Here is a 25,925-nt window from a genome sequence, read left to right on the forward strand (position 1 = left end):
GAGCGTCGTCTCTTCTGTTATGGACACTTTACACATGGACCTTTCAGTCCCGAGGTGACTGATGAAAGAAGACCATCACCCTCAGATCTCCTTCCTTTACAAGTCTCCTCTGCAGTGGATTCCTTCTGGTGAGCATGCACTTGGACACAAGTATTTCACACTCGTTTCTTTGGAGAGGTCCAACCCCTATTCCCCACCACACTCCTTTGTCACCAATCTCCTAATCTTGTTTTATTCCAATTCCTGACCAACCAGCTAGTAGCTGCTTCCTATGAAGCAGTTTTAATCTGGATATCAGGCCACCACTTGTTCCATGTAAAGAGAACAAATAGACATAAAGCATGAAATCTGGACCACTCAGAGGAATCCCTTCCCCGCTGTCTTCTAAGGCCACCCCTGAGTAGGGCTGGAAGGCAGCATTCCCCATACAACGACTCCAGCGAGCCCCAGCCTGAATTCCTAGCCTCATAGAAATAAGGCATTTCTGAGTTTCCAGGTTCATGGGGGGGATCGCTATCTTAGTCTTAATGTAATTAACTTTCTTTGGACCTAGAGATAAATAAGATGATGACGTAGTCAGAAGTATTTGGGACTGGGAGTCAGGAAGCCTGTATTGTTTCATCACAAGTCTGCAGCATACTATTAATACATGTATTTCCTTGAGAACTTATACAAACTGCTATCTTTAGAAAGAAAATGAGATCTCTTCTCTGAGCAATGGCTGGAAGTGACAGTATATTCAAGTGGTTAAAACATAGTCTCAGAAGGCAAAGATTTAGTTAGTGTGTGACCTCACTAGTTAAGGTGAGTGATAACATGTACAAAGATGTACAATATTTGCTAATCAACAGGTGCTTCACATGGTGAACCTTCAATACATCCTAACTATTGTGATAACCTGCTTTAATTGCCCAGTAAAGGATGAGTTTGTGAGCTTTGTTAGCTACTAATTAGTACTTTTATAAAACAGGCATATCTACTAATTCAAGGTAGAAAATGTTCTAGAATGAAGTCTGGTTGATTTGACTAGGGTACTGTTTGCCTGTGATTAAGCTGTGCATCCTTGATCAAATAAATAAATAAGGTAAGTATCTTCAGACAAACTCTAGACCACAAAGGAAAATTCACTTTTTTTTTTTTCTACCAGTTCAGGCTTCCCAGGCAGTAAAAATATTTTTTATGGATGTCCAGATGCTTCTGAGCTTTTCTTTCCTTCATGCATTCAAAAATAACCATCCTATCTCTCAGACTTTCTTTTAAATATTCCAGACACCCAGTTTGGGAATAGTTCCAGACACCGAGTTTGGGGATAGACTGTCCTTACCTCTCTGTGTAAACTTTTTTTTATAGTCATCTTATCTGTTCCTTAAACTTGTTTTGCTATTTGCCTTCAGTGAGCATAGTGACTGGGTGGGACTTCGTCTGAATCTTTTTTCTGTTTTTTCATTTTATTTTACATTTATTTATGTCTTCCATGAACAAGAGAGTCAGAGAGAGAGAGAGAGAGAGAGACAGACAGCAACCCCAGAGGGTCTTAATACCATAATCCATCACCAGCTCCAGCTGGCCCATGGTGAAGGGTACATGCACCCAGTATACTAAGGGAAGTTTCTGGGTAGAACTCAGAACCTTGCCATGTGGGTCAGCGTTGCAGAGCATCACGTTTTACTGCTGAACAAGCCCCCATCCCCTGAGTCTTACAGCACTTACCATCTACATTAGAGCATTTTGTGCATGCGAATGCTATGGACCATAGGAAAGTCTTCTTTAGCTTCTGTAGTGTTAGAGTACAAAGGGCTTTTTGAGTTTTGAGGGGGTTATTTGTGTGTGTGTGTGTTTTTTTTTAATGTGTTGTCAGAATTTTTAAATACCAGAAGATCTCACAGTACATCTTTTAAAATAAAATCTGGATTTTTGGTTTCTCTTGAAAATTGGAGGTTCTGACAACACTGAAACTACAAGCCCACATGAATGTCTGCTACAAACAGACACACGGTCAGTGCACTGCAGTGGCCCCATGCCTCTTTGTTGAATACATGTCTCTACTTTGATCCATTACCTGCTTCACCTTTTGGCATTGGAGTTTTTGACTTGCGGTTCACATTCTTTTGGGATGTGTACTTCTTTGCCAGATATGATTAGTTAGCTGTCGAACAAACAAAGACAAATGAGCAGTCCTTACCCATGGCACAAAGATAGGAGCAGCAGCAGGTGTGTAGTCTTCCTGTGCCTGTCACATTCTGGAGCAGCATACGGGCATCTAGCATGGCTAGATATTTGACTCTGGGAGAGCCCCAGCCTTGGAATTGTGGGTTTTAAGCCACACAATTAAGGCAGGCACTCTTCCCTCCCCCTGGAATGCTTAGGCACAGGTATCCAACAACAGTGTGAACTGTTGACAAAGTAGCCTTGTTCCACAGCCTCATCATGCCCTGGCCAGGAGAGCATCCTCCTCTCCTTGCACTTGGGTTCTATGTCTTGAGTTGTATGACATCAATCCCTTTTGGCTTTGCTTCTTTACTTCAGCACTAACCAGGGACTGTATAAAGTTCCTGTGCAGCAGGTTTCAGTACCTAATAACCTCTGCTCTGCAGAAGGCCAACTTTCTTTTAGGGATGGCAGATTGCAGGGAATTTGCCTAAGACATATACTTTCTCATTGTCTCCTCAAGTTCTTCATATTCCATGTAGAGACCAGCGGGCAAGAGATGTTTTTAAGAGAAGAGAATAGAGAGCATTTTTACATTGAAACAAAGATCTCAAAGTGAAGTCTACCATCTCAGAATGATTGGATTTTATTTATTTATTTATTTGTAATGGAGTCCTTTTATATAAGACCTAAAGACATCTGGCAGAAAATACTTCAGAGATGGTGACCTTCAATTTTGTGGAATAGATATAAAGGAAGTATCAATATGTTTAATTTCTTACAAGTGAGATTGCCACTTTCAAAGAGCTTGCGTGTCTAGCCTAGTAGAACAGAATACTGTGTAAGGAAGAGACAGAGAAAAAGTTGGCAAGGAAAGTTAAGAGAAAAAGATTCAACTTTGTGAAATAAGACATGGGAGATTTCAGGCTAGCAAGGTGACCCAGTGGTTAAGGTACTGGATTCTCACATGACTGACCGCAGTTTAAGTCCTGGGCCTGGTAGCTTGGGAATCATGCCAAGCACATGTGCATGCGTGCCCAAAATCCTGAGAGGAGAATGGAAGAAAAACTACTGTAGTGTGGCCATCCCCCCTGGGGTTGAGGGTGATTCTCGCTTTCCCTTTCTGTCTCTGTCTCTCTCTGGTGAGCACCTCTGGTAAAAATCTGAGGGGAAAAAAAAGTGTGAAGATGTAATCTGACTATGGGATTAAGAAGTGGAGCCTTTAGGAGGTGATTAGGATTTGATAAGGTCATTAGGGTGAATCCTCCATTGTTGAGTACTGGTGACTTTTTAAAAAAAGGAAAGAGACCAGAGACATAGAACACACATGCTCTGGTCTCTTATCACATGATGCCCTGCACCACCTCAGGACTCAGCAGATAATCCCATCAGCAAGAAGACCCTTACTAGGTGCTGCCTCTTGACCTTTGGCCACCAAAACGTTGAGCTAAATTAACCTCTATTCTTTATAAATTATCTACTGTGGTATTTAGCTGTTAGCATAGAAAATAGACTAAAACAAAATCTCAGCAAGCTTTTAATAGAAAATGACAAGCTGATTTTACATGGAAATGTAAAAGACCAAGGATAGCTAAAGAAGCTTTGAAAAAGAACAACAAAATTGGAAGAATACCAGTACCTGATTCCAAGGCTTTTATAAAGCTACAGAATTCAAGAAAGTGTGGTGTTGGCCTCAAGATAGATCAATAGAATCTATCAAATAGATCCATGGAGCCAAAGAGCGAGTGCAGGAATGGGACCAGCAGTTAGCGTAATGGCTATATCACTGGACTCCCACATAGTCGACCGCGGTTTGCATCCTGGACCCAGTGGCTTAAAACTCACGCCGGGCATGTGTGTGTGCGTGCCCAAGAACCCAAGAGGAGAATGAGGAGAAGAGATTGTAATGTGACCATCCCCCCTGGGGTGATTTCTCGCTTTCTATCTCTATGTCTCTCTAGCTGTTGAGCGCACGCACCCTATAGCAAAGACCTCTCCAAAAAAAAGAAGAAAAAAAAAAAAAGAAAAGCCAGTGCAGGAATAGACCCAGACATTTATGGGCCACTGACTTTTTATAGACATGTAAAGTTAATTCAATGAAAATACAGTATTTCAAAAAGTAATGCTGTAATAATTAGATATCCATATGTGAAATTTGATTCATACATCACACCATACACTAAAATGAACTAAAAAATGGATCATATATCAATTTAAAATCTAACTATGAAAATTTTAGGAAAAAAAGTACGAAAAAAATCTTTTAGACCTAGGATTAGGTAAGGAATACCTCAGATATAACTCCAAGCATCATCCATAAAAACACAAACTGATAAACTGACCTTCATCAAAAATATTTTCTTTGCACTTCAAAAGACATTGCTAGGGAAATCAAAAGACCCTGCTAAGAGAATGAAAAGACAAGTCAAATATTGAGAGGCTGTTTTCCTTGGGTACTCATGTTTCTAAATGTGTTCTGAGAAGTACATGAGCTGCTTGTGTTCTGGACCATCTTTTTAAAGTATTTATGTATTAAGAAACCTTGGAAGACAAGAAATAATGGCTCCCTCTGGAACAAAGGGCACTATTTTTTTCTGACCAGTAAAATAATAACATCCTTCCTGGGGTATAGATGGGTAGGTGTACTAGCAGTCCTCTTTAAGTGATTTGGGTTGCATAAGTGTGAGGTTTCTCAGCTGTGACCTAACCACTCCATGTGTGGCACTTATGTGAGCCTCTCCATATACCCTTAAGGGTCTGGGGAAGATGCTGGGCAAGAGAAATAGATAAAAATGGGAGGCTCGCACTGCTTCCTCTGCTGTAATAAGGTCTGTTTTCTCTAACACAGGAACCTTCTGTCTCTTGCCAGTCTCTCTGAAACTATGGCAGACTCACGTGTGAATTTGCCACAGGGTAACACATCAGACCCTCCACGGTTCTTTGGACACCACAGACTGGGAGAAAATATTTCTTTTTGTTTGTTTTTTTGAGAGGTTTTTTTTGTTGTTGTTGTTGTTTGTTTGTTTGTTTGTTTGTTTTTGCTATAGGGCATGTGCACTCACCAGACAGAGAGAGACATAGAGACAGAAAGTGAGAAATCACCCCCCGGGGGGATGGTCACGCCGCAGTCCCTTCTCCTCCATTCTCCTCTCGGGATCTTGGGCACACACGCACACGCGCCTGGCGTGGGTTTTAAGCCACTGGGTCTGGGACGCGAACCATGGTTGACTACGTGGGAGTCCAGCGACATAGCCATTACGCTAACTGCTGGTTCCCTGGGAGAAATTTATGTATTAAGAAACCTTGGAAGACAAGAAATAATGGCTCCCTCTGGAACAAAGGGCACTATTTTTTTCTGACCAGTAAAATAATAACATCCTTCCTGGGGTATAGATGGGTAGGTGTACTAGCAGTCCTCTTTAAGTGATTTGGGTTGCATAAGTGTGAGGTTTCTCAGCTGTGACCTAACCACTCCATGTGTGGCACTTATGTGAGCCTCTCCATATACCCTTAAGGGTCTGGGGAAGATGCTGGGCAAGAGAAATAGATAAAAATGGGAGGCTCGCACTGCTTCCTCTGCTGTAATAAGGTCTGTTTTCTCTAACACAGGAACCTTCTGTCTCTTGCCAGTCTCTCTGAAACTATGGCAGACTCACGTGTGAATTTGCCACAGGGTAACACATCAGACCCTCCACGGTTCTTTGGACACCACAGACTGGGAGAAAATATTTCTTTTTGTTTGTTTTTTTGAGAGGTTTTTTTTGTTGTTGTTGTTGTTTGTTTGTTTGTTTGTTTGTTTTTGCTATAGGGCATGTGCACTCACCAGACAGAGAGAGACATAGAGACAGAAAGTGAGAAATCACCCCCCGGGGGGATGGTCACGCCGCAGTCCCTTCTCCTCCATTCTCCTCTCGGGATCTTGGGCACACACGCACACGCGCCTGGCGTGGGTTTTAAGCCACTGGGTCTGGGACGCGAACCATGGTTGACTACGTGGGAGTCCAGCGACATAGCCATTACGCTAACTGCTGGTTCCCTGGGAGAAAATATTTCTAAATAATATATCTTTTAAAGGGCTTGTATCCAAAAGATATAAAATACTCTTACATCTCAAGATGTTGAAAGTGTATGTGTGTAACACTTAACTTTCAACATTAATAATGTTGGATGGATATTTGCCTAATGTCTTTTTTTCCCTTCATAATTCCAAACTTCACTGAAGGAACCTTCCAGTCTTGATCACCACAGAATTCCCAGTGCATAGCACAGCATGTCATTTCATTTCTATTTTAACCAACAAATGCCTGCTATTTGAATTAGGAATCTATTTTCTTACAATTATACTTAATGTTTATACAGTTTAAAAATGTTATTAAAGTTTGTTTCTTTCATAAGCAAGAGAGGCAAAGTGAGAGGGGGAAAGAGAGACAGTCCCAATGGGATTCTGACACTACCATCCACCCCCATTCTTGAGCCATCCACAGATCATGGACACATGGCATTCTCAGAGAGATCTCTGAGTTTAAACTGGGAACTCCCCCATGTGGAATTGCCTCATAGAAAATCATATTTTACTGCTGCACCACTGTCCAGCCCCTAAAATTTGTCTGAGTTTATTTATTTTATTCATGATAGTGTGTGTACATGTACAAGAAAGAGAGGACAAATGAGAGAGAGAGAGACCCTCTTGAAAGGGTCTTGTTATGGGACCAGCAGATGGCATAGTGGCTATGTCACTGGACTCCCATGTAGTCAACCACGGTTCGAGTCCCGGACCTGGTGGCTTAAACTCACACTGGGCATGTGTGCATGCGTGTCCAAGGTCCCGAGAGGAGATTGGAGGAGAAGGGATCATGACATGGCTATACCCCCTTGGAGAATGATTTCTTGCTTTCTGTCTCTCTGTCTCTCTGTCTCTCTCTGTCTTTCTGGCGAGCACACATGTCCTATAGCAAAAACCTTTAAAAAAAAAAAAAAAAAAGAAAAGAAAGGGTCTTGTCATGCTGCAATCTTCTTTCTTTGTCTCTTCCAGATCATCAGGATCTTGGATACACATATGTTCCAGCATGTTTTCAAGCTGACCCAGGTATCCAAATCCTTGGTCGCTCATGTGGCTTCCAACATTGCAGGTCAGTTTGCTACCAACTGTGACAGCAGGCTGAGCCATGATTGTGCAGTTTAAACTTGATTGTATCTGCTATTATAAATAATTCTAAATGACTTTTCTATAACTTTTTTTCTGTGCATTTATCTTATTTCTCCCATATACATATATTCTTTACACATCTTTCTAGAAGCTAAATTTTGGAACCAATACATTGCAAAATTTTAAGTTTTTGAACACGTTGAACTCTACTGGGACAGCGTGAACCAATTTCTAATTCCTTTAGTACCCCTGGATCAAATTGCTAGATGCCAATTAGCTGAAAAAGGTGTAAAAACATCTAATATTAAAACTAGGATGTTTGCCATGTTACTGGCATAAAAATTAATATTTCAAAAATTTCGAAATAATCCGGCAAATTGATTACTCAACAAATGATATTTGGAATTTTTTTGTAGCAATAGTCATATTCACTATAGATACACATTAGGCAAATAAATATTTTATACACCAGTGATCATTTTTAAGTTGAACTTGGAATATGAGTTGCCAATACTATCTATGTACTATGTTAACATATTATATCCCTCTCATTTTAATTGTAGCCCATTACATACATGCAAATTCTCGGAACACGGCATTGGGTGTAATTCGTAGGGAAAATGTACTTTAAATTCACCATGAAAAAATAATGGAATGAAGAACCTCGTAACCTAAAAACAAAGCAAAACAAAAAGTAGCCTGAGTCCAGGGCCAGCTGGTGGTATCATGGTTAAAGTGGCTGATTCTCACATGTTCAACTGTATGGTTTGAGTCTTGGACCCGGCAGCTTGAAAAGTGCACTAGACATGTGTGCCTGAAATCCTGAGAGAATGGAGGAGACGAGATTGTGGCATGGTCATCTTCCCTGAGAGCGGGAGTGCTTTCTCACTTTCCTGCTCTATCTAGTTGGTCCAGAGCTTGAGGTCTGAAAATCTCAAATCCACTCAATAGTTTTCTGAAGTCCAGGAAGCAATGAACTTATGCAATTATTTGAAAGGCAGCTAGATATTTTACTTTAAACCAACTTTAGTTTTACTACATTTGTTTTTTAAGAGAGATTTTTGCTATAGGGTGCGTGCACTCATCAGAGAGACAGAGAGACACAAAGGGAGAAATCACCCCCCCCGGGGGGATGGCCACACCACAATCCCTTCTCCTCTATTCTCCTCTTGCAATTTGTGGCCACGCATGTGCACGTGCCCAGCATGAGTTTTAAGTTGCTGGGTCTGGGACTCAAACCACAGTTAACTACATGGGAGTCCAGTAATGAAACCATTAAGCCATCTGCTGGTCCCACTTTTAACACATTTTAGAAAATGATGTCTTGAACCAGAAATAGCAGTGAATTGTTCAAGCTTTAATAGTGACAAATTACTACTGTTAACCTTATTTCTCATTTTATCTCATTACAAAGGATGTATTTGTTGAATTTTATTTAACAAATTAATAATAAAATAGTCTTTAAAAAAGTAAATCTCCAGGCATCTGATAAGCTACAAATAGAAGATACAATCTATAACCAGATCATCTCAGAAAAATTGTAATGAGAAAATTTGGAAAGTCTCCAAAATTTACAAGCTGTCCTTATTCTGCAGTAATGTTTCTTAATGGTCTAGAGTGCCAGTGTTTTTCCACTTTGCCCAAATGGCTATTCAGATGATTAATGTCAGCAGGCTCCATGCATTAGAGTATTAGCCCTGTGATCTTTGGAATACAGAGACCTCAGTGTGACACTTGGCAGCAAACCAAGACCACAGAAGGTGTCTAGGGGAAACCCAGAGAAACCCCATTATGAGCAGGAAGTCACCATGTTTATATGGCAGAGCAGGGTGGTTTGCTCACCGGATAGATAGGCTATTGCTATAACATGCCCAGTCCCAGGCAATTAGACTTAGAATGCCATATGGCCATCCTGCATGATTGGCAGAATCAAAAATGTCACACAGCTTAGGACTAGTGAAACAGCAACAGTAATGCGCAAAATGCTTTGGCTAAGCAGTGTCATGCAAAGGAAGAGAGCCTAAGAGGGGTCACTCCCAGAGCTTGTCCATCCCACTCCTCTGGCTGACCCTATTCTTCCTGGTCCTCAATTAGTGAGCCTAACTGAAGAGCCATACTCACTGTTTCTGTCCTCATCTCCACTCCCACCACTCTACTTCCAGCTTTTGCTGAACCCTATTCTAATTTGTGGCATTAACACGTTTCTGTATCTTATTAGAGACCCAGTTCTTGGCAATGGCCTAGAAGTCCACTGCTCCTAACATCTAGTTTCACACACTGGCTTCTGGGAGGATATATCTTTGTAGGGGCATAAAGGTGTAATACCTTTCTCTCACCCATTTCAAAGCCCACAGCTGACACTCCTATGACAAAAGAGAGATTAGCAAAAGAAAAACATAACATATATTTAATCAAAGTTTTATGTGACACTAGACCATTTAGAGATGAAAATCCTCAGAATAAACTATTGATGAAGCAAAGGAAGCTATGAGATACGCGATTGGGCAAAAAGTTATGATTTCGTGGTGACAGCCTGAGTGGAGAACCCAGCAAGGCCTGTTTGCTCAGGTTCTTAACCTCTCTGTATAGCACCCCATCCTCTGGGTAAAGACTCTTGTCAGGTGGGGCTCTTCAAAGGATGTTTTAATCCACTTTGTGCTGCTATAGCAGAATAGCTAAAATGAGGTAATTTATAATGAACAGTCTGGAGGCTAGGAAATCCAAAATCGAGAGGCCAGCATCTGGTGAAGAACATCTGCTGTGTCATCCCCTGGCAGAAGGGCAAAGGGAAGGCTAGAGAAAAAGAAAAGGAGGCTGAACTCACCCTTTATAATGAACTCTGTCCTATAGAACAACATTAACCTATTCATAGGAGCAATGACCCCGATGATCTGAACGCCTCTCACTTCCCAGCTCCACCACATTGGGATCAGGTTTCTAATAGGCGGCAAGTTCAAACCACAGCAGAGGAGAAGTGAGAGGTCAGAGACTGACATTTGTAAGGTTTTATGTCTTGCTTTAAGTAAGAGTTCTAGTTTTTAATGACCTGCTTTAGGGGGGGAATCAGGGGAAGAGAGAGAAGGGTGGGAAAGGTCAGAGAGAACCTCTTGCTTTGGAAGCCCTCTTCCTCCTTCAGTTCAGAGTGCCCAGCACGAGAAGGTGCCATACTGTGGAGAATTGTGTTCTGAGCATCTACATCTGCATGTCACGTTCTGCTAGTAGAACCTAGAATGCTATGACATGTCACCATCAACCAGCTGCTTTTCCATGGGTGATAGAATTAGGGCTAATCCAAAATGGATTACCATTAGAAACTGGAAATATAAAACCTTTCTCACAAAATAATAAAATCTTACACAAGTACATAAAGTAAAAAGTCAAAGCTGTTCCTCTCAATCTAATTTTACCTCACCAAGGTAACTGCTATTAAGAGATTGGTGTGTATCCTGACAGTTTTTAATGAGAATTTATAATTACTGCAGAATGAAATTTATATATTGAATTGTCGGGAAAGTCATGACATATTTTTTGCGTAGATAAATATGTAATGACTTTTTTGACAACCTAATATAATTCACATAGGCTCACATATGTGTTTTTGTATCAAAACTAATCAGTCAGACATGTAAATCCAAATCGTATATTCTTTTTTGTTTTTGGAGAGGTTTTTGCTATAGGGCACATGCGATTGCCAGACAGATAGAGAGAGACAGAGAGACAGAAAGCGAGAAATCACCCCCTGGGGGGATGGCCACGCCACAATCCCTTCTCCTCCATTCTCCTCTTGGGATCTTGGGCACACACGCACACATGCCCGGCGTGAGTTTTAAGCCACCGGGTCCGGGACATGAACCATGGTCGACTATGGGGGAGTCCAGCGACATAGCCATTACACCAACTGCTGGTCCCCACATCGTATATTCTTTATAATTATATATTCATATCATTTTAAGAATGCGCCTTAATACTATAATTCACTTCTCATTTCTCAATATTTCGATGTTTTAAAGTTTTTATTTTTTACTACCATGAACACTGCAATTACATCTGTACCTTTAGCTATATAATCTTTGTACTCATGTATTACATTTATGTAGGAGAACTATATTACCAGGTATTTCAGTCTTTCCCATTGGTAATAACAGGAAACTGGGTGATTTATAAAAATAGGGTTCTTTCAGTTCATGAGGTCCAAGGACCAGGTGTCACCTCTGGTGACAGCATGGCAGAAGGCCAGAGAGCATGGTCTGTATTCCATAGGTGATTCCTGGCCCTCTTTTTAAAAGTCTACCAGAGTTCAGTCTTGGGGACCCTGCCCTAAGTACCTTAATCCTAATCTTTCCCCAAAGACCCTACTGTTTGATTCCATAATTGAATCAAACTTTCACCCTCTTAGTCCTGTTATAATGGCTCAATACATGAATTTTGAGAGGATATACTCAAACCTTAGCACCATATAATGACTACATAATATGGTATATACGTTTTATTTTTTCACATTGTTCTATCATTTTATTCTCCATTTGTAGTGTGTATGTATGCACATTTCCTACACTTTTCCATACTTAAAAAAATTTGTCAACAGGGCTAGCAGGTGGCATGGTGATTAAGGCACTGGACTCCTATATGGCTGACCACGGTTCAAGCCTCAGACCTGTTGGCTTGCTTTCTCACTTCCCCTCTCACTCTGTTTCTCTCTGGTGAGTGCATATGTCCTACAGCAAAGTAAAAAATATTATAATAATAAATAATACTAATTACATTGTATAAAAATATTTGTCAATTGGATAGACAAAATGATGTATCTAAGATACTGAATCATTTCCTCCCTCCTCCCCCCAAAGATATCTCAAAGTTCTAACCCATAGTGCTTATTTGTGACATTACTTAGAATAGAGTGTTTATAGATGAAATCAAGCTAAGATGAGGCAGTTAGGGTGAGACATTCCCCAATGTGGCTGGTGTTGTTATAGAAAGAGGGAAGTTTGGCATGCACAAACACACACAGAAAATACTACCTGACAATAGAGGCAGAGACGTGAGTAATTTAGCTTCGAGCCAAGGAGCAGCTTGGACCAAGGAACATCCAGGGCCTGTGGCCACTGCTGGAAGCTAAGAGGCCAGGAAGGATTCTCCCCAAAGTTCCAGAGGAAGTATAGCCATGGACACTTTGACTTCAGACCTCTGGGCTCCAGAACTGTGAGTCAGTAATTTCTTCTGTCGTAAACTGTTCTAGTAGTTTGAGGTAATTTATTAACATAGCCCTAGAAACTAATACCATCTATCACTATTTGAATTGATACTTCTTTTATTAGTAACATTAAGCTTGACTTTTAGGTGTTTAAAGATCATCTATATTTCATCATTGAACATCATGTTTTGGACTCTGTTCATTTTTCTGTTGGAGGATAAATGAGCAAGGGTTCTGAATTGTGTCACACTTGGGGCAGTAGATAGGCAGAGGGGCCAGAAGACCAAATTCCATCAACTGTTTGGCACAGTCAACCTCTCAGAGCACCTTTTCTTTTTCCTCTCCCTTTCGCTCTCTTTAACCAAAACAATACATGCCAAGAGAGGAAAAGCAGTTGAGAGACTGGGAGAGTAACATGGTGTGAGCACACTTACTCTCAAATCAGGAGACTGGATTCATATCTCAGTTCCCCCAGCTTTGAACCTTATGACCATGAGTTTGGGTCACATGACACTTCACTACCTCACCTGTTAAATCTTTCCTCACCTATAAAATGGGGATGTTAATCGTAGCACAGAGTTGTTGTGAGGAGTGAACGAATTAGCATATGTACAGCTGTTAGAACAGAGAGCCAAATTCAAACATTAGTGTTGGTTAAGTTGATTTTCCTTCATTCTACTCACTGAGGTTTATGCCTAAAGTCAGACATGTGTTCATGGATATGCATATGTCAGCTGTACTTGCTATTGACAGTCTTTAGATTAATTAAGATTGTTAGTGAATCAATAAAATATGAAAAAGGGGTGGGCATGGAAAGCAACTGTAGATACCAGAGACAGTGTATCTAAGGGTGAGAAATAGCCGGGGATGAGAGATAGGGAATCAAAGGAGTGAAACAAATGAAGCAAAATATATAAGAAACAAGGAATGGAAAATTATTTGTTGACGATAACATGTATGTTAATATCCTTGATTGAGCAAATACATAGTGTATTCTGGTTGGAAAATTTCATTTTGTATACTGTAATGATGTACAGTGAATGAATGTAAATAAATACATCTAAAATTTTTTTTAAAAAAGTTGATTTTCCTATCCGTATGTGATATGCTACCATGGGGAGAGGCTGGGCAGGGACTTTTTTCCTGATGTTAGATGCTACAAAAACCTGTCCACTTCAGGAAAAAGAGTAGGGAAGAAGTACTTAGACCCCAGAAAGAGAGAAATTTTTGAAATTCCCCAGTGTGTCAGGCATCAACTAAATCAAGTTTTTGCTAGCCAACTAAAACAGAACTGAAAATAGAGATTAAAAAATACTTTTGTAACAGAGGTCAGTTTATAAGAAATTTGTACCCAGTAAATTAAAATTCCTGGGTCAAAACAGTGACCCAAAAATCCTGTAAAAGGAACAGTCTTCTCTCTAATATTCAGCAGACTCCCAAGTTTCCATTTTCTTAACATTTGGATGTCAAATTTATGAGGATGTCTCAAGGAGTCAAATTATGTTGTCTGCGGCACAGAGGCAAGAAAGTGCTAGGACACTGGCCCTCCAGTCTTCTTGCTCAGGACTGAAAAGCCAGTAGGTGGTCCTGGCAGTGAATGTCCTTCACAGCCTTCTGTCCCAGTTACCCAATAAGTGGCCTCTCTCTGTGTATCAGAAGCAACTGCTTAGTCATGGCCAGGCATGCCTTTCACACAAGGCTGTTCTTTAAATTTGACTTTATACATTTCTTTCAACCTAAGAATATATTTGAATACAAAGGTTCAATAGACTAAGATCTATTTTAAATCCCCAGAGCACACTCCACCAAGCGAAGATTAAAATAGGAAATGTGTGTAACGCATGAGTCATGATTTTGTAGCCTCAGTGTAATACACTTTGGACTGATTCACATAACAGAATTTCTGAGAATTTAGAGCATAGAATCTGGTACAGCTATAGAAAGAGTGAGAGCAATGTGTCTAGATGAGAAATCTATTCCAAAAGGGAGATGAAAGCTCTTTAATTCATGAGGAAGCCAAGAGAACTGGGAAAAGGTATCCATTTGGTAACTGAACTGATTTGATCACTCACCAATATGCCTTTGAAACCAGGATTTTTCTTCCCTGAGAAGAAAAAAATCATGATATATGGGTATTCAGAAGTGTTTGTTCATCAGAACGGAGCAATTAGAGCTGAGTTGATGCAGCATTCATAGGAGGAAACAGATCTTGGATGGCCATAATGGAAGGGGAAAGATGTTCTGTAGTAGTGCCTTCTAACTGCTGGCTTCCAGATGTGTGATATAAAGACTTACATATTAATTCATTTAATTATCTCGAGAACCTTACAAGATAGTTACTAACTTTTCGTTGTTGTCAGAAGGTATGTGCACTTGCCAGAGAGGGAGGGAGGGAGGGAGAAAGTACCCACCAAGTGAGGTGTGTTCAGGCTGCAGTCCCTTCTTCTCCATTGTTCTATCCCGGAAATGCACACATATGTACCTGGAATGTTTTTCAAGCCAACAGAGCTGGCATTCAGATTGTGGTGAGATTAAATGTGGGATCCAGCTTCCTTCACCATTTGGTTATGGGGCCAGTCTCATAGTTACTATTATTATTAGTAGTAGCATTTTGGAGAGGTTTTTGCTATAGGGCGTGTGTGCTCAGCAGAAAGACAGAGAGAGACAGAGAGATAGAAAGCGAGAAATCACACCCCCCCTCCCAGGGGGGATGACCACGCCAGAATCCCTTCTCCTCCATTCTCCTCTTGGGATCTTGGGCCCACATACGCATGCGGCATGAGTTTAAGCCACTGGGTCTGGGACTTGAACCGCAGTCGGCTACATGGGAGTTCAGCAACATAGCCATTATGCTGACTGCTGGTCCCTATAGTTACTATTATTAATCCCTGTTTTTGAGTGACAATATCTATCTATTAAGTGCTGATTTAGGCACCTGCTATGGATAACTGCTGACTGTCTGAGTCTGTATGATGGCAGAACTCTGGAATGTTAATATTCTGGAATGAGCTATTTGAAGGGCAGTTCACAGTGCCATATGCTTCTTTGACATAGTCATCTGTGCAAGGGAAGAGGAGTGTTATGGTAGGAAAGCAAACTTTCCTGACTGATAATCTCACAGGTTCTACCACTCATTAGTTAAGGAAGAAAGGTGAAGGGTCTAAGTTTTCCAGTCTAATCGCATGTCTCTCATTACCGCTATGCCACCTGCTAACTATGTGGCCATGAAATCATTTCTCTAAAGATCAGTTTTATCATCTATGAAAGAACCATAATAATAGAACCCACAACATAAAGTAGTAGTAAGATTAAATGAAATACCAAGTGCTTAGCCAAGGACCAGTGAGCTCTGTGGGGGGCCTAAGAACACGCATGTGAGAAGGTCTGTTTTCAACCAAGTTCTCTAGGTCAGTTCAGAAGCAAGGGCTTCGCCAGTCACTGCCATAGTTATGTCAGGGAAAGACTGATACTTTTCTGTGGTTTTGGTCTCTCTTTTTGGATAGTAAAGCTGATAACTAACTTTTTTGGAGTGCTTACCAAGTACAATAACAAAAACATTAATTTATTTAATAATCTGAATAACCTTACAAGATCCTTCTTCTTGTTAGTTCTGAAGACATGATATAATTCACCTAAAGTCCAGAACTCCTGATTGCTAAATCCAGAGTTGGCCCTTAGGCAGCGAAGCTCCAAAGTACGTGCTCCAAAACATGGCACCATACTTGGTAGGCAGTGGTTCTCAACTGCAGGCAAGGTTGTTCTGGGGTACATTTAGTGATTTTCAGAAATATTTTTGACTGTCACCACTGCAAGTTGCTAATGTTGAGACTCAGAACCCAATACCCCAAAACTCAGAACCCAATACCCCCAAATACAGCATTTTTGTCTTGCTGAACACTTTGAACTAAAGATCAGAAGACCTTAGAAGCAAAGTCTCTTTGACTCCCTCCTGCCCTCCTACCACCATCCTCACTTTCTCCCACAAATGAATCATGAAAAACAGTCTTCCTCTTTCTCAAGGTAGATCATTGAAATTAGAATCCTTCTCCTCCTAAGTAAGCCATAACAACCTAGAAGGGTCATTCTCTTCTTTTTTTCCTTGAAGATTCTCACTCCAGAGGTGCTATCCCACACACAGAAAGAAGACATGATGCAGAGAAATGCTAATAAGAACCTGAACAGACAGTCCTTGCTGGACTTCCTCCTTCTATTTAAAACAAGTAAACCTGGGCCAGCAGGTGGTGTGGAGGTTAAGATGCTGGATCCCACATGGTCAACTTTGCAGTTTGGTCCTGGATGGCAGCTTGAAAATCATGCTGTGTGTGTGTGTGTGTGTGTGTGTGTGTGCACCCAAAATCCCATGAGGAGAATGGAGGAAAAGGGATTGTGGCATGGTCATTCTCCCTCGCTCTCTCTGGCCAAGTGCACAAGCCCTGTAACAAAAACTAAAAAAGAAAGAAAGGAACAGTAGATTATATCTTTTCACATAATCACATTTCTAACCTAAGCATAAAAATAGACAAATTTCCCTGGATTTTGGCTCTTTATTTCAGAAGTTTCCTGTATCACATAAAACTTATTTTTTACTTTCATTATTTTAAGTTTGTTTTAAGGTGCTTGTACCCTCAGAGAAATGCAGCAAGGGAAAGACAGAAAGTGAGAAGGCACCCCCCTAGAGGTATGACCACACAGCAATCTTTTTTCCTTCACTGTTCTCTTGGGACTCTGAGCATGTACCTAACACATACCTGGCATGCCTCTCAAGTCACCAAATTGTGACTCAAACTGCACAGAGGGCCTGCAGGATTCAGCTGCCTTAACCACTACACCATCTGGCTGAGGAAAGTATCAACCTTTTTGCCCCTATAATAGTTTGTGATATTGGGCAAGACCTGATCTTCCCCCTCCATAGCAAAGGCTTTGATCTTTGGCTTTTCTGATGGGTCTACACAAGTACTTCAAAAAATTCATGGGAAAAAAAAGTTCATGGAATTATAAGTCTACTTTGGTGTAAAACAATTTCAAATTCATGCATTTTCTTATAACTTGCATTTTCTGTGACATTTTTGAAGACCCCTTACATAATTCTGTGACTTATTTTATGTTCTTCTAACCAATAAAATTGGTTATTCCCAAGGCTTGTATGTGAAGAAACATTAACATCTTCATATACAAATCTTTGGAATGGGATTTGTGTTATTGGTTAAAAGAACTTTCAAACAAGTTCCTTATGTAACCAGAATCCTTCTTGTAACCACTATTAAAATATGGTCTCTCCCATTTTCTCCTCTAAGTGTTTGGCTCCTTCCCTTTTCACAAACTTCATTCCTACCACCTGAATGGATGACCAGCTCCTGGCTGAGTGAGCAGCACTGATTTAGAGTCAGATGGAGATCCTGTCAGAACTGTCACTGCTGAGTTCTGGATACAGGGCCATAGGCCAACTGCACAGGTGCTCAGTTGAATGGGAACCAAGATCCATGACTAGGGCAGCTCCTGTACTGAGATTCTAGGCACCAGTGGCCAGTGGTGCCCACTCTCAGGGAAGAGCACAGGGGACTGAGCTGGACAGAACCTAGACTGGTGCTAAAGCCAACTTGGAAAATAGTCCTGCCTGAAATCCTGCTGCAGGTGCTCAGGAACAGCTGACAGAAGAGAAGAAGAAAAACTGTGAGGAGGAAAGTGATCAAGTAGTTTGCTTAATTGTATGCAAAACTATTTGCATACCCATTCATTGACTCATCCATTCAATAAGCATTAAATAGAAAGAAACTTACAAGGATGCCCTTTAAATCCATGGAAACAATGGGTTTGTCTTATCCAAATACATGCATTTTTTTTTTTCCTCCTGAGGCCCTGGATATTTGGCATGTGGACCAATTAAACAGAATGGAAAACATTTGTTATCATAGATCACCATCATTTAGCTTCCAGTAAAAGATGGAGAATGGGACCAAAATGCATAGATTCATATCTAGGCTAGAAAATATAAAAAATGTGAAGTTAGAAATTACATTAAGTGATAGAGAAACTAGGAAACAATTTCATAGTGCACTCATGTGACATTACTATTGGTATTGTGTTCCATGCAATAAATTGCTATTGATCAGAGAATTGATGATTACCCTATCAGCAATAGAGACTTAGATTAGCTAGATTTGTTAAGATGAAATGGTCTCATTGCTAAAGGCTTGCTTACTTTTAAGTTATAACCATTCTTTGTTTTCCTGATCCTAAGTTCCTAATAGAGAAGTCCATTCTCAAAGGTACATTGCCTATTTTTTGTTGTTGTTGTTGTTCATTGGGTTTTGTTTGTTTGTTTAAAAATATAAATCTTGGTTGTGGACTTTGTGGAAATGTCTCCCTCAAATGTGGTCAGAACTGTCTTTCGTTCTCTTTCAGTTTTAATGGCTTAAAAGGAGCACTTAAAGCAAACTTTTTATGTTTCTCCTTTTATTTCCAGAGTCCCTCTGTACTATGTGAACAAAGCCATAGAAGTCATGTGATGCAGAGGCCCTGATCATCCCTACCCAAGCTAAATGCTACTGTTGGTTGATCAATGTTTGAGTTCTTGCTTGATTCTATGCACTCACAGCATCATTATTATTGTGTTCAGCCAATGTTTGTTTTATTAATAGATTAACCCAGGTATTCCCCATCTATTTTGTATTTCAGTTGCCATCTGAGATCATTTTCCTTAGGCCTGGAGTAAACTGTTCTTACTTTTTCTTAGTGAAGAAATGTATTGTTTCAAGTTATACCCAGCTGTAGGGGCCAGCAGGTGGCATTGTGATTAAGGCGTATAGCTGGGTCTGGTGGCTTGAACTATGCTAGGCACATGTGCATGTATACCCAAAATCCCAGAAGGAGAATGGAGGAGTAGGGAAGAAGGGATTGTGACATGGCCATTGCCCCTGTGGCAGAGTGGGGGGGAGGGTGTGATTTCTCACTTTGCCTTTCACTGTCTCTCTCTGTCTCTCTGGCAAGCACACACAACCTATGGCAAAAACCTTTAAAAAAAAAAGATAAAAGAAAAAAATCATACACAGCTGGGCACAATGCTGTGTTTATAATTAGCTCTCAGTACTATTGGCTATTTTATTATTATTACACATCTCCGTTATCTTTTCACCAACAGGAACATATTGTAACAGCTGTTTTTAAATCTGCCTTCTTTATTGAACAATACTGCTTAATAGTTTTGCCCTAGTCCTTTAACATTTTCCTACAAAATTACATTTTAAAAATAATTTAAAAATTAAACATTGGCATGAGGGGGACTCACAATTAATGGGAAATATATGCATATATATTTTACCAAAACCTGGGTAGTAGGTATATCAGTGTTTGTTTTATTAATATTATTTATACTATACACTTATAATAAGTATTTGTGTGTATATTCTTAATGTCTTTTAAGTCATAAGAGCTAACCCTCTAGACATCAAGACTTGTCCAAGAACACTAGCCCTCTGATTGGGCTCAGTCTCACATGTTCACTCTCTGCTCAACTGTTACCAGAGAAGCCTTCCCTGGCCACCTGTGCTCATCTCCTGCCGCTCCCCACAACCTCTTCACTCTGTTTTATTTATTCCATAGCTATTCCTGTATGCTGCTATGTCATATGTTTACTTGTTTATTTCCTTATTCCTCCACTAGGCTGTCAGCTTCAAATAGAGCAGAAAATCCGGATTATTTTTAAAGCGACTGTTTATCAATATATACTGTGTAGCACACAGTAGGCGATCAGTGGAGACCTGGCAAGTGGTGAATAGGTGAGTAATCTGCATACTTCTGAAGCAGAGCTAGACAACAGTGAGTACGCGTTCATATGTGTACCTCTTTTCAATCACTTAGGATGGTAGGAGCTCCTGGTGAACCGTCTAGGCTGTACAGGGAGAAACGACACAGGCTCTGTTCTGTCTTCTCTGGAGGGTATAACAAACGTGTTTCTGACATGTTTGAACCTAAACACAGTGCCAAGTTTGTGTTCTGTGGAGTTGGAAAGGACCCTGACTATATTTTGGTTTAACTCCCTTGTTTCCCCTCAATGTAGAAACACAAGTCTGGGTAGATTGAACATTCACTCATGGAGTGTGAGAAAATCAGTGAACAAATTGAGCAAATTGAGGCTGAGGATTTCACAGGTAAGGAAATTGAAGCTTAATTAGCCTTCCCAGTCTTTTTCATGTTATGGCATGCATTGGTAATTATTACACAGGATCGCAGGAGGCTGCTCAAGGCCAGAGGCACATACACAAGGGGGTCTGGTCACCCCAAGCCTTGGCACAGGATATGAAGTACCACAGCAGGCTGCTGTATATGTTGGTCAGAAAACTGGCTCACAGAGTTGAAGTCATGTTCCCAGGACAGCAAACAAGAGGTGCAGCTGTAATTTGCATCCAGTTAGTTCTGAGCCAGCGCCCTTAACTATGGTGATCTAATACTGAAAACCCACCTCAGCATCTGGCAGATTCCCAGGTGCTGGGAGACTTTGAACTCCATCTCTTCTACTCTACAGTCATAGCCTGCTCTTTCAACCTGAGTATGACTGGTAGGAGGAATGTCCACCTATTTCATGAAAAGCTCCATGCCCACTCTCACAGTATAATCCCCCTAACCCAGAAAAGTCCATCAAGAGAATTAACATGACATGTCTCATTGGCTATTCAATCTTAATGCCAGGAGTTAGATATCCATAGGTTTGGACTGAATGTTTGTGTCCCTCATGAATTCATATGTTGAAGCCTTAATTTACCAAGTGACTGTATTTAGGGATAGGGCCTCTGAGGGAGTAATTCATGTTAAGTGAGATCATAAAAGTGGGACCTTCTTCAAAAGGATTAATGTCTTCCTAAGATGTGTAAGAGAGCTCTCCCTCTGTGCACATGAACTAAGGAAAGGCCAGGGGAAGACATAGCAATAAGATGGCCATGAGCAAGCCAGGAAGAGAGCCCACACCAGAAATCAAGTTGGCTAGGCCCAGCAGCAGTGGTGCAGAGGAAGCATGCCGCGCTGCAATCTTAGAAGCCATACGGAAGACCAGGGTTCAGTTCCCAGGTAGACTCATACAAAATAAATGCATATTTGCATGCCTTTGTCTCTGACTGTCTGGGAAGGCTGCTAGCAGGATCATGGCATAAGACTCTGTTGAGGGTGCTCATCTTTCTCTCACTATCTCTGTCTCATGAAAAAAGAAACTTAAAAAAAAAAGGAAACCAAATCACACAGAACTATGTTTTTTGGACTTGTAGCCTTCAGAGCTGTGCGAAAATACTAATTTCTGTTAATTAAATCCTTCTGTCTATGATATTTTGTTATAATACACCCACTGTTTGGGTTAAAGCTATATTTAATAGGAGAAACTTTGCCTCTTTTACTAGAACATCCAGTTAAACCTATCACAAAATGTGTAATGTTTAGCTGGATTTTTGCCTCTCAAGTCTATAGCATCTACACTCAGAGTTAAAGGTAACTTCTGAGTTCAGAATAAAAGCATCAATGATTATTGTTTTAATTTTTGGTTCTTAAAGGGCCAATCTTGATAATATCTACAAAACAGAAAGTGTCTTCTGAAAGTGATCACATTCCACTTTCAGAAGCAGAGAGTTGCTAGTGAGCTCTCAAATGGCAAAATCTTCCCTACATTAAATACAGCAACAAAACTCCTGTCACTGGACACACAGCCACACAAAATGAGCATAATGAGTTGGCTACTGGTTACAACTTACTGTAGTGTGACATGGTAAACAGTGAAGGATGAGAAACCAAATGACCAAGGTTAGGTGAAAGCCAAACAATGGATGTCTGTGATAATTAAGTACAACTTCATAAAAAATGTGATGCTCACAATATTTGATCAAATTCAAATACAGATTTAAAATGTTAAAGATGTATAGATGTGTAGGAAAAATATCTGGAGCATATGCCCCAACATGTTAACAATGGTCATGCCTGGATGCATGGATTGTGATTTAAATTGGCTTCATTTTACTTTATGTAGCTTCTACCTTTTCACAGTGTCAACGGAGTATTTGTGCAATTGTTGAAAGTAAATTTAAAGTGAATTAATCCACCCACCTCAATCCAAGACAAAACCAGGCAACCTGTGTTCTAGCACCATCAGTAATTTGACCATGGGTCTCGCCTCACAGCAGTGTTGAGTTCTGTTAATGGTTCGTAATGGGCCTCCCACTCCCCAGCCACCCTTCACCAACCTCTGGTTCGAGCAGCCCTAGAAATTTCAGTCATTCTGACACGATTTTGTTCCTGCTCCACTTTATTTTGAATTAATGAGTTCTTTTCTCACTGTAGTAATAATCGCTACAGAGTTCTCTGGAGACCACACCTGGCTGGCTCTGTTTAGTTCTGAGCTTCGCAATTGCATGCAAGAAGCTGAAGAGATTTGAGGAGATTGCTGCCAGGACTTAAGGGGCCCTGGAGGCACTGATTTAGCTGGCGGTTGAAAGACACACAGGAACAAGTCAACTCTACACTGACTGGATAAGGAATGTGAGGGAAACAGGCTTGTGGTTTAGCGAGAATATGAATGCTGGGCGCATTCAAAAGGGTAAGTGAGAAGCCCCCTCCAACTATAAAGTTATAGTGAAGGGGTGGGGTGTACACTGTGGATGTGGAGATTTCTGGACAGGACAGTTTTGCCTAAGAATTAAGAAGAAAGTGGAATCTGGTTAACTTAGCCTAATAATTAAGAAGGATGTTCATCCCAGGTTTGCCAAACCTGAAAAAATATTCAACAAAGAAAATGCAGATGAATTAGAACAGAGGAATTTTGGTTGATAATATAAGCTTTAAAAGACCTTTTTTTTGGTGTACGTGAGGGTGTTATGCACAGCAGTCTGGAAAAGCAACCTGAAAAGTCACAGGAAAGACAAAAATTTGGGGGCGCGAAGATGGAGTGGCTTTTGGAGTCCAAGGTTTCTAGTTTTTGAACACTGATTTTCTCTCGACTTCTGGCTTCTTAAGACATTTGCATGAGCCTTAGTTTCTATCTTTTCTGCACATGAAAATGGAATTAGATAAAGTAGATTGAGGTCCAGGATTTATGACCTCAACGTTGCACTGTATCAGGAGATTCCCATTGTAGGATTTGGTGATTGAAAATGTGGGTACAGAGGGAAAAGACCGCAAAGCGATCAGTTGTCCTAACCTACCTTAAAACCAGCTTGCTGTTCTACTTCTATTTAGGCTGAGTGCTCCCCCCGTCTAATTAGAGCCGCTACTTACCAGCAGCTGTGGTGAATGCCATTACTTGCGTTCACCCTGTGGTTGGGCCCCAAGCACAGGCTTTCTCTTTCTTGTTGAAGTTTCCCAGGTGATTGCAATATGCGGCCACGATGGAAACCCACTGATGTGGGGTCATGAGAATGGGCACACAGCCAAGAATGGGAGAGTCTGTATTGTAAAGTAGGTCTGCTCCATTCTCCCCTTCCAAGCACTCCCTGGGATTCTCTCTAGAGGTAAACACTTTTAATCAGTTTCTTTTGAGTCCTTCCAGAGAATTCTATGTGTAGATCAGAACCTATTCTGTACCTTGCTTTTTTTCTTTTACTACCACATCCTGGAAATTATTCACATTAGCTCTTCTAATCTCCCTCCTGTTAAACACAGTTGCATTGTGTTCCATAGTATGACTGTGAATTTATTTAATCACCTCATTGAAGTTGTTTACAACCTCTTTAAGTAGTGAATGTGTTTTTTTACACATTCCAGTGAATCCCACTACTGAGAGTAAAAATACTGCCACAAATCTAGGAAAGATGAATCATTCTTTAGCCATGAAAACAGAGCCATCAGAACACATTATAAAACCAAGGGATCAACAACTAGAATATCCTTTAAATTAAAAAAAAGAATTATTTTATTTAACTTTATTTATTTATTTATTTTAATTTGACCAGAGAGGGATAGAGAAAGAGAGTGAAGAGAAAGAGCAAAAATGAGAAAGCAAGTTGCCAGGTCAGGGACTCCAACTGCGGTTGGCCATGTGGGAGTGCAGTGCCCTTACCCAGCACGCCCCCTGCTGGCCCCTAGAATACCCTTTTAATAAGCCGACTGATCAATGATAAGCCCTTCTTCTGAAAGTCAACCTATCAAAGACTCATTCCAATGAACAGGCCTTTGGGACCCAACCAACCAACATAGTCACACCTGAGTAACAGGGCTTCCACAGATGGTACCACCACTTCTGAAAATCAGATGACCCCCAAACTCCATATTTGCAAAACCATTCTTATAAGATCAGCACTCTGCTCTATGTAGTGAGAATGTGCCCAAGCAGCCTAACTCTCCTTTACTATAATAATCCATAAATTCAGCTTTCCAGGCCCATTGCCCTTTATATGAAAAATACTGTAAAGTTATATTTTACACATGCTTTTCTACACATTTACATATTACATGAAAATTACATTAAAACCCTATATAGGGTATGTTGTACTTTAAAATGGATTAAAGGAATTTCAGGGCAAATTTGTGATTTTTGCCTAGATTTAGATTTATTTATGTTTTGTTAACACAAAATGTCTATTATTTTTAAATGAATAAATCTTAAATATCTATTTTTCAAATGAATTATTTATTTAAATGTATTTCTTATGATTTTTTGTTTTTAATTTGCAGTAGGGCAAATGCATTCATCAGTGAGAAACAGAGAGGGAAAGTGAGAAAGTTAGCTGGCAAGTTTGGGACTTGAATCACGGTTGGCCATGTGGGAGTCCAGCACCTTAACCACCATCTCACCTGCTGAGCCCTTACATTCCTTTTTTAAGATTATTTACTTATTTTTTCTATGAGTGAGAGAAGGAGAGAGACAGAGACAACACCTCCAATGAGGTCTTGATGTCGCAATCCACCTCCAGCCTGAGCTAGCCCCAAAGCATGGGCACATGTGTGCCCAGCATACTGGGGGATTTCTCCAAATTTGAACCAGGAAGCTTCCCATAGAGATTTTCATCTGAAAATCTAGCTTTATTATTAAGTTGATTTCAGTCCACCTGTAGTTCATTTTTAGAAACAAAATTGCTGGGTAATAATTAGAATATTTTGATAATTGATGGATACTATCCTCTAAAGAGATGTACCTATCCAAAATCAGTGAGCATGATACTTATATCTCTGTCCTTAATTAATACAATTTAAAAAATGTTTTGTGATCCTATGAGATGAAAAATACCTTATTTAGATCTTTATTTCAGTTTCCAAGTTAACTAAACATGAGCATCTGGTCTTATATACAGAAAATATTTGCATTTCTTGGTGAACTCGGGGCTTATCATCTATGGAGTAAATGATTTTTGAAAATCATCCTCATGGGTGATTATTTCTCTCAAACGAAGTTATATATGTGAAGAAACTAGAAGCGTTGCAGTTTCTATTTATGATTATAATTGGTTTACCAATAAATCTGCTATTTGGCCA

At 40.3% G+C, this 25,925-nt stretch overlaps 1 long non-coding RNA gene across 1 annotated transcript in view; it reads left to right on the forward strand.

The window, feature by feature from the left end:
* LOC102475800 (uncharacterized) overlaps positions 1-20,254 on the forward strand; it is a 24,098-nt gene extending 3,844 nt beyond the window's left edge. Inside the window, exons 2-3 of the long non-coding RNA XR_003550045.1 lie at positions 7,181-7,277; positions 20,145-20,254. This is a non-coding gene — a long non-coding RNA (uncharacterized LOC102475800). The remainder of the gene's footprint in view (positions 1-7,180; positions 7,278-20,144) is intronic.
* Positions 20,255-25,925: the final 5,671 nt, after the last annotated feature.

Source organism: Tupaia chinensis, unplaced genomic scaffold, assembly GCF_000334495.1.
Source record: "Tupaia chinensis unplaced genomic scaffold, TupChi_1.0 Scaffold000354_1, whole genome shotgun sequence".
NCBI classification, from domain to species: Eukaryota; Metazoa; Chordata; class Mammalia; order Scandentia; family Tupaiidae; genus Tupaia; species Tupaia belangeri.